The following is an 8166-nucleotide window of genomic DNA, read 5'->3' on the forward strand; positions in this document are numbered from 1 at the left end:
GGATCTTTCATTGCAATGCATAGGCTCTTTGTTGCAGCCTGTGGTCTTCTCTCTAGCTGTAGCATGTGGACTTCAGAACATATGGGCCCTGTAATTGTGGCACGCAGGCTCTCCAATAGCAGAGTGCTGGCTCAGTTGCCCCACAGCATGTGGAATCTTAGTTCCCCGACAGGGATCAAACCCACCCCCCCTGCGTTGGAAGGCAGATTCTTAACCACTGGACCAACAGGGAATTCCTTTCATATAAATTTTAGAATTATTTCTTCTTGTTCTGTGAAGACTACTGTTGGTATCTTGATAGATCTTGCACTGAATTTGTAGATTGCCTTGGGTAGTATGGTTATTTTAACTATATTAATGCTTCCAGTCCATGAATATGGTTTCTTTTTCTATCTGTGTGTCTCCTCGTCAGTTTTCTTTCATCAGAGTCTTACAGTTCTCTGAGTATAGGTCTTTTTCCTCCTTTGTTATATTCGCTCCTGGGAATTTTTTTTATGTGATTGTAAATGAGATTATTTTCTTAATTTCCCTTTCTGATAGTTTTTTTTTAGTGTATAAAAACACAATAGACTTCTATATATTAATTTCGTATCCTGCAACTTTATGAAATTCATTGATGAGCTCTAGTAGTTTTTTGATGATATCCTTAGGATTTTCTATTTGTAATATCATGTCACTTGCAGTGACTGTTTTACTTCTTCCTGTCCAAATTTGGATTCTTTTTATTTCTTTTTCTTGTCTGATTGTAGTGGCTAAGACTTCCAATACTAGTGGACATCCTTGTCCTGTTTTTGATCTTAGAGGAGAATCTTTTAGCTTTTTGCTATTGTGTATGATGTTAGCTGTGAGCTTGTCATATATGGTCTTTATTATGCTGAGATACATTCTCTCTATACCTATTTTGATATATACCCAGTGAACTGCGTCACATTGATTGATCTGAAAATATTGAATCATCCTTGTAACCCTGGGATAAATCCTGATCATAGTGTATGATCCTTTTAATATATTGTTAGATTTGGTTTACTTATATTTTGTTGAGGATTTTTGCATCTGAGTTCATCAGTGATGTTGGCCTGTAATTTTCATTTTGTGTGTGTGATATCTTTGTTTGGTTTTGGTATCAAGGTGATGCTGGCCTGATAGAATGAATTTAGAAGTGTTCTCCCTCTGAAACTTTTTGGTGTACTTTGGGGAGGATAGTTGTTAACTCTTCTCAACACATTTGGTAGAATTCACCTCTGAAGTCATCTGGTCCTGAACTTTTGTTTGTTTGGAGCTTTTTAAAATTATGATTCTGTTTAATTAAAGGTAATTGTTTCTGTTTCTTTCTGGCTTAGTTTTGGGGGGTTGTACATTTCTAGGAATTTTTCCACTTCTTCTAGGTTTAGACCACTGATGGCTGATGGTAGGAGAGTCGATGTCATGAGGTGGCTGGCTGTAGAGCCTAGCAGGGTCCCAGGGCTAATGCTGGCCCACTAGTAAGCAGGGCCAGGTTCTAGGGTGGGTGGTTATGCGGTCCTGGATCTAGTGTTAGCCTGCCAATGGGCAGGGCTTGTTCCTGACATGGCTGGCTATAGGACTTGGGATGTCCTAAAGCTGGTGTTAGCCCACTGCTGGGCCCAGGGGTTCCTGGGGCTCATCGTGCCTGTGCACTTGTAAGTAAGGCTTGTGTCTGGGCTAATGCCCACCCACTGGTGGAGGGAGCTGGGTCCTCAAAGGCCCTAGAGGCCCTGGAGCTAGTGCCAGCACACTGGTGTGTGGGGGGTGGGTCATGATCTCTTTAGTAGGCCAGACTGTGTCCTAGTGTGCTGTGGGCTCAGGGGCTGCTAAGGCAGTCACTTGCTGGTAGATGGGGCTGTGTCCCAACCAGCTAGTTGCTTGGATTGACCTGAAGTGTCCTAGTACTGGTGCAATAGGCTGATGAGCAGGTACTGGCACTAATAAGGTAGAGGGATGACCCCAAAATGGCACTTGCCAGCAACAGTGTCCTCGCAATAGAACAAGCTCCCCAAAATGTCTGCCACCAGGGTCTGTGTGCCTAGGGTGATTTCCAGTTGCCTTCTTCCTCTCTGGTTGGCTCTCGAAGATCAGCAAGTGAGTTTGATTTAGATTCCTTTCAAATTGCTACTTCTTCCCGGGGTCCTAAAGTGTGTAAGATTTTGTGTTTGCTCTTTAAAAGTGGAGTCTCTATCTCCCAAAGCCCTCTGAAATCAAGCCCCAAATGTTCTGTGAGGTCATCATTTTCAGTGCAGGACTCCTAGACTGGAGAGCCTGATGTGGGGTTTGGACCTCTTGCTCCTTGGGGAGAACATCTGCAATTGTAATTATCCTCAGGAGTCACCCACCTGAGGGTTTGAGTCTTGACTGTTCTGTGTCTCTGCCTCTCCTATCCACCTCCTATCCATCTCCTTGTGGTTCCTTCTTTATATGTTTAGTTGCAGAAGATCTTTTCTGCTAAATTCCAATCTTTCTCATCAACTAGCTACTCTTTAACTAGTTGTAATTTTGGGGTGCTGTGAGAGGAAGTAATGGCAACCCACTCTGGTATTCTTGCCTAGAGAATCCTATGGATGGAGGAGCCTGGTTGGCCGCTGTCCATAGCGTCACACAGAGTCGTCACGACTGAAGCGACTTAGCATGCATGCATGCATTGGAGAAGGAAATGGCAACCCACTCCAGTATTCTTGCCTAAAGAATCCCAGGGACAGAGGAGCCTGGTGGGCTGCCATCTATGGGGTCACACAGAGTCGGACACAACTGATGCACAGAGTTGGACACGACTGATGCGACTTAGCAGCAGCAGCAGCAGTGGGAGGAGGTGAGCTCAGGGTCTTCATTCTGTCCCATCTTGGCTGCACCCCTTCAATTATTTTCCTAAAGCTGCCATTAATTTGAGATATTGAGAAGTCATTAGTAGACTGTCCCACCACCTGTATTACCTGATGCCATCATTCCAAGTCCTGTTCCCCAATGCAGGGTGGTTATACTTAGTCTGCTGTAAGAGGTGGAAAAAATACACAGAAGATCTATACAAAAAAGATCTTAATGAACCAGGTTACTGCAGTGATGTGGTCAGTCACCCAGAGCCAGACATTCTGGAGTGTGAAGTCAAGTTGGCCTTAGGAAGCACTGCTGTTAATAAAGCTAGTGGATGTGATGGAATTCCAGTAGAGCTATTCAAACCCTAAAGGATGATGCCATCAAGGTGTTGCATTCAATCTGTCAGCAAATCTGGAAGACACAGCAGTGGCTACAGGACTGGAAAAGGTCAATCCTCATCTCAATTCCCAAGCAGGGTAGTACTGAAGAACCGTCGGACAATTGCACTCATCTCTCATGCTAGTAAGGTCATGCTTAAAATCTTGCCTGCTAGGCTTCATCATTATGCAAACCAGGAACTTCCAAATGTCCAAGCTGGGTTTAGAAAAGGCAGAGGAACCAGAGATCAAGTTGCCAACATTCACTGGGTCATAGAGAAATCAAGGGAATTCCAGAAAAACATCTACCTCTGTTTCACTGACTATGCTAAAGCCTTTGACTGTGTGGATCATAACAAACTGTGGAAAACTCTTAAAGAGATGGAAATACCAGACCATTTTAGCTGTCTTCTGAGAAATCTGTAGTGGGTCAAGAAGCAACAGTTAGAACCCTTTATGAACCAACTGATGGGTTCAGGATTGAGAAAGGAGTACTGCAGGCTGTCTGCTATCACCCTGTTTGTTTAACCTATACACTGAGCACATCATGAGAAATGCTAGGCTGGATGAGTTATAAGCTGGAATCAAGATTGCCAGAAGAAATATCAACAGCCTCAAATATGCAGATGATACCACTCTAATAACAGAAAGCAAAGAGGAACTAAAGAGCCTTTTGATGAAGGTGAAGGAGGAGAGTGAAAGAGCCAGCTTAAGACTAAATGTCTTTTAAAAAAAAAAAACTAAGATCATGCCATCCGGTCCCATTACTGCATGGCAAACAGAAGGGGAAAAGGTGGAAGCAGTGACAGATTTCCTCTTCTTGGGCTCTAAAATCACTGTTGACAGTGACTGCAGCCTTGAAATCAGAAGACGACTGCTTCTTGGCAGGAGAGTGATGACAAACCTAGACAGTATGTTGAAAAGCAGAGACATTACTCTGCCAATAAAGGTTCCTATAGTCAAGGCTATGGTCCTCCCAGTGGTCACATACGGTTGTGAGAGCTGGACCGTAAAGAATGCAGAACACAAAAAAATTGATGCCTTTGAAATGTGGTACTGGAGAAGACTCCTGAAAGTCCCTTGGACAGCAAGGAGATCAAACCAGTCAATTGTAAAGGGAAATCAACCCTGAATACTCGTTGAAAGCACTGATGCTGAAACAAGCTCCAGTATTTTGGTCACCTGATGTGAACAGCTGACTCATTAGAAAAGTCCCTGATGCTGGGAAAGATTGAGGGCAGAAGGAGAAGAGGGCATCAGAGAATGAGATAGCTGGATGGCATCACTGATAGAATGGAATGAATCTGGGCAAACTTCCAAAGATGGTGAGGGACAGAGAGGCCTGGCAAGCTGTAGTTTACGGGATTGCAAAGAGTCAGACATAACTGGAACTGGACGACTGAACAACAACCAGCTAAAATTCCCAATTTCTGTCAGGTGACTTCACAATTTTAATGTTAATTAAATGTAGCTGTTTTTATCCTTGTGCCTTTTGGTTTAAAAAGAAAAAAAAAAAGCAAGTCCATTCTCTGAGAACAGTTTTATGTAAATATGCTTTCATTAATGTAGTGATTATCTGATGCAAATGGACTTAAGAGAGAAAAAGGATGCCTGAAGGTTTATAAGGCACTAAGGACACTAAAACAATTGTAAAATAATTGAAGCTCAAATACTGTCTGAGTTTATGGAGTAGTTCTTTACAATGAGTTGTGTTATTATAGGAGGAAATTAGAATATATATTTTATTAAGCTATCATCTTCCGGTCATTACTATCACTATAGTTTGGCGCATTTTAGAAATTGCTTTACTTATTACACATGACAAATTAAATTCAAGCTTATTCCAGCTCCCTTCTAAGTGACAGTCTTAGTCTGTTTGGGCTGCTATAACAAAATACCACACTCAGTAACTTCAAAACTACAGAAATTTATATCTCAGTTCTGGAGAATTAAAGTCTGAGAACAGGTTGCCAGCATGGTCAGGTGAGGGCCCCCTTCTGTGTTGCAGACTTCTTGTTTCCTTGCATGACTGAAGGGTCAAGGGAGCTCTATGAGGTCTCTTTTATAAGAGCACCAACCCCAGTTATGTGGGCCCTATCCTAATGATCTAACCATCTCCCAAAGTTCCCACCTCTTGATACCATCCCATTGGGCATTGAGATTTCAGCATATAAGTGGGGGTGGAGACACAAATGTTGAAAACATAGCGGACAGTGAAGGAAGATAGAATGGAAAGGCGAAGAGAACAGAAGTAAACGGGGCTGTGGAAGCCGGAAAGAAAGCAGATGATGGTACTGACTTAGCAGGCCAAAGAAAGTCTAAACTTAAGCTTGGAGGAGGAAGCCCATAGGCAGCAGGTTGATTCTGACTCTCCCTCAGTACCCCCTGATCGACCTGGGGAAAAAGCACCTGGAACTGTGGAAGTGATCCAGTATAATGCTAAGGACTGGAGAATTTGCCGAAGGATAAATAGCAATGAGATTCCTCCCCCAGGAGCAAGATAAGTTTCTCCTTCCCACCCTGGCAGAAATTACTCTCTGGGGAACTTAAACCTAAAGAACTCCATTCTTGAATCATCAGAAACTGCTAAGGGCAGAGGCGCCATGATTAAAATAGAGAAATTTACTAAAAGTCCACACACAAAATTATAAACCCTTTACCCACCTCCCTCATTTGATTCCCAGAACATTGGCAGCCAGCTTTCTAACTTCCATGACAAGAAATTGTGAGAACGTGACCAGCCCAAAAGAAAAAAATCTATAGAAACTGTCTCTTGAGGGGCCTTCAAAGAAAGGTTCAGCGCATGCCCGACTATCTTACTCTGGTCAGTTAACACCCACCTCAAAATTTAGAACATCTTATCAACATTAGAGTGCATCATTCTCAAATGCACACAACCAAGAAGCATTTGTCAAAACTCTTATCATTCTTTCTAGATCCTCTCAAATGCAATTTTCCCTTTCTCCCTGAAGTTTTCCCTGAGCCATCAGTTTAGTGTCACCTTAACTATAATCTACTTCCCTGATGGCTCAGAGGTTAAAGCATCTGCCTCCAATGCGGGAGACCCGGGTTCAATCCCTCGGTCGGGAAGATCCCCTGAAGAAGGAAACGGCAATCCACTCCAGTATTCTTGCCTGGAGAATCCCATGGACTGAGAGGCCTAGTCGGTTACAGTCCACGGGGTCGCAAAGAGTTGGACACGACTGAGCGACTTCACCTTAACTATAATCTACCTTGTGTAGTTAGTCTGTTTTAACACTTCTCAGGTGAGTACTCTCAAATGAGAGCAGGTACATGCCCCTAGATCCAGTTACCTTCTAAACAGTAACTTAGATATGCCTGTTTTCCTCAAATTTAACATGTCCAAAACTGAACTCATCATCCTGCCTTCCAAACCCATGTTCCCTTTCTCACCAAGTGACCTTTCTATCTACCCCACTACTCTTGTCGGAAATCTAGCTTCTTCTGTACTTCTCCTTATACAATCTTTAAACAAATTCTGTTCAGCCTCCTTTCTCTATGTGGCTCAAATACATCTCTGTCTCCATTCCCTTACTGAAAATACTTCACTGCCTCTCGATCTCACTTAGCATACAATCTGAACTTCTTAAAAATACTGATGATACACTGCAAATCTTATTTCTGCCTTCCTTTCCAGCTTCGAAGACCTCCACTCTGACTAGAAAGAGAAGCTTGGTAAGACCTCTTCTTTCTACTCAGAATGCTTTCCCTCCCCTTCTCCTCTGGCTAACTGCTTCTCAGCCCTTAGATCTCAGAGAGGACTTTCCCCTCAAAGTATATCCATATACCTATTATCCTTTTGCATAGCACCCCTATACTTTCCTTTCATAGCACTTGTATTTTTAGATACTACATATACCATAAGATTATTTATATAATATCTGCCTCATCTATGACTTAGTGAACTGCATGAAAGCAGGACAATGGATGTTTTGCTTGTTATTGTATTCCCAGTACAGAGCATATTTTATAATAGGCACTCAAATATTTGTTGAATAAACAATTGACTATTCATTGAATGAATTGATGATTTTTAATTTACTTGAAAGTTCAGTGCCTGGCAAGTACAGGAATAAAAAAAAAATCATATGAAACAAGAAAGACATAATCAAAACAGAATCTTTGATACATGACACAGAATGGATGTGAAAGACAAAAGAAGAAATGAAAGATTTATCTTAGGTGTGCTGATGACTCAGATATAAGTAACTGGGAAAAGCACAGGACCAGTAAAATGAGTAAGAAAATTAGAAAAAGGGGTTTGGATAGGGGGATGGTGAATTTGAATTTAGGCATGTTGAGTTAGGGGTGCCAGTTTCATCTAGGCTGAAACTGTAAGCCTGTAATTGAGAATATAGGTCTATAACTCTGAAAAAGTCTGAGATAGAGATAAGTCCATTTTGAAGTGATTTCAGTGGTGTTACCTACTCCATCTACAGCTCTTTCAACCAGACATACACTCTCAGTGCATCTTGGACTTACTTTTTGTATATCTTCTCACGCTTGTAACTTGTTCAATACTGGTCTTCCCCCACTCAGCTATAAATTCCATGAAGGCAGTATTGCTCTATTCTCAGGAAAGGTCTACTAGATTTCCTACAGTGTAGGGACTCTGGGAACAGAGTAATCAGGAAAGCCAGACCTCAGGTTGTTGAATGGAGAAACATCCCTTTTCGCCAATGGCAGTGACTTGTATTTTGTAGATAACATGTATACCATAAGATGATTTATTTAATATCTACCTCATCTATGACTTGGTGAACCACAGCAGAAAAATTTCTATTGCATGATGGCCTATCGTTCCACCAAACTGATGAACAAGTTATTTTAAATCATCCAGTTGGCTTGTAGCCAGCTGTAATTAAAATTTGTGGTTCTCAAGTCTATAGCTTCTCTCTGTTTTTTAACTGCAACATACACTTCTACAAAAATCTACCTCAATCTA

This window comes from Capricornis sumatraensis, chromosome 19, assembly GCF_032405125.1.
Source record: "Capricornis sumatraensis isolate serow.1 chromosome 19, serow.2, whole genome shotgun sequence".
Classification (NCBI taxonomy): domain Eukaryota; kingdom Metazoa; phylum Chordata; class Mammalia; order Artiodactyla; family Bovidae; genus Capricornis; species Capricornis sumatraensis.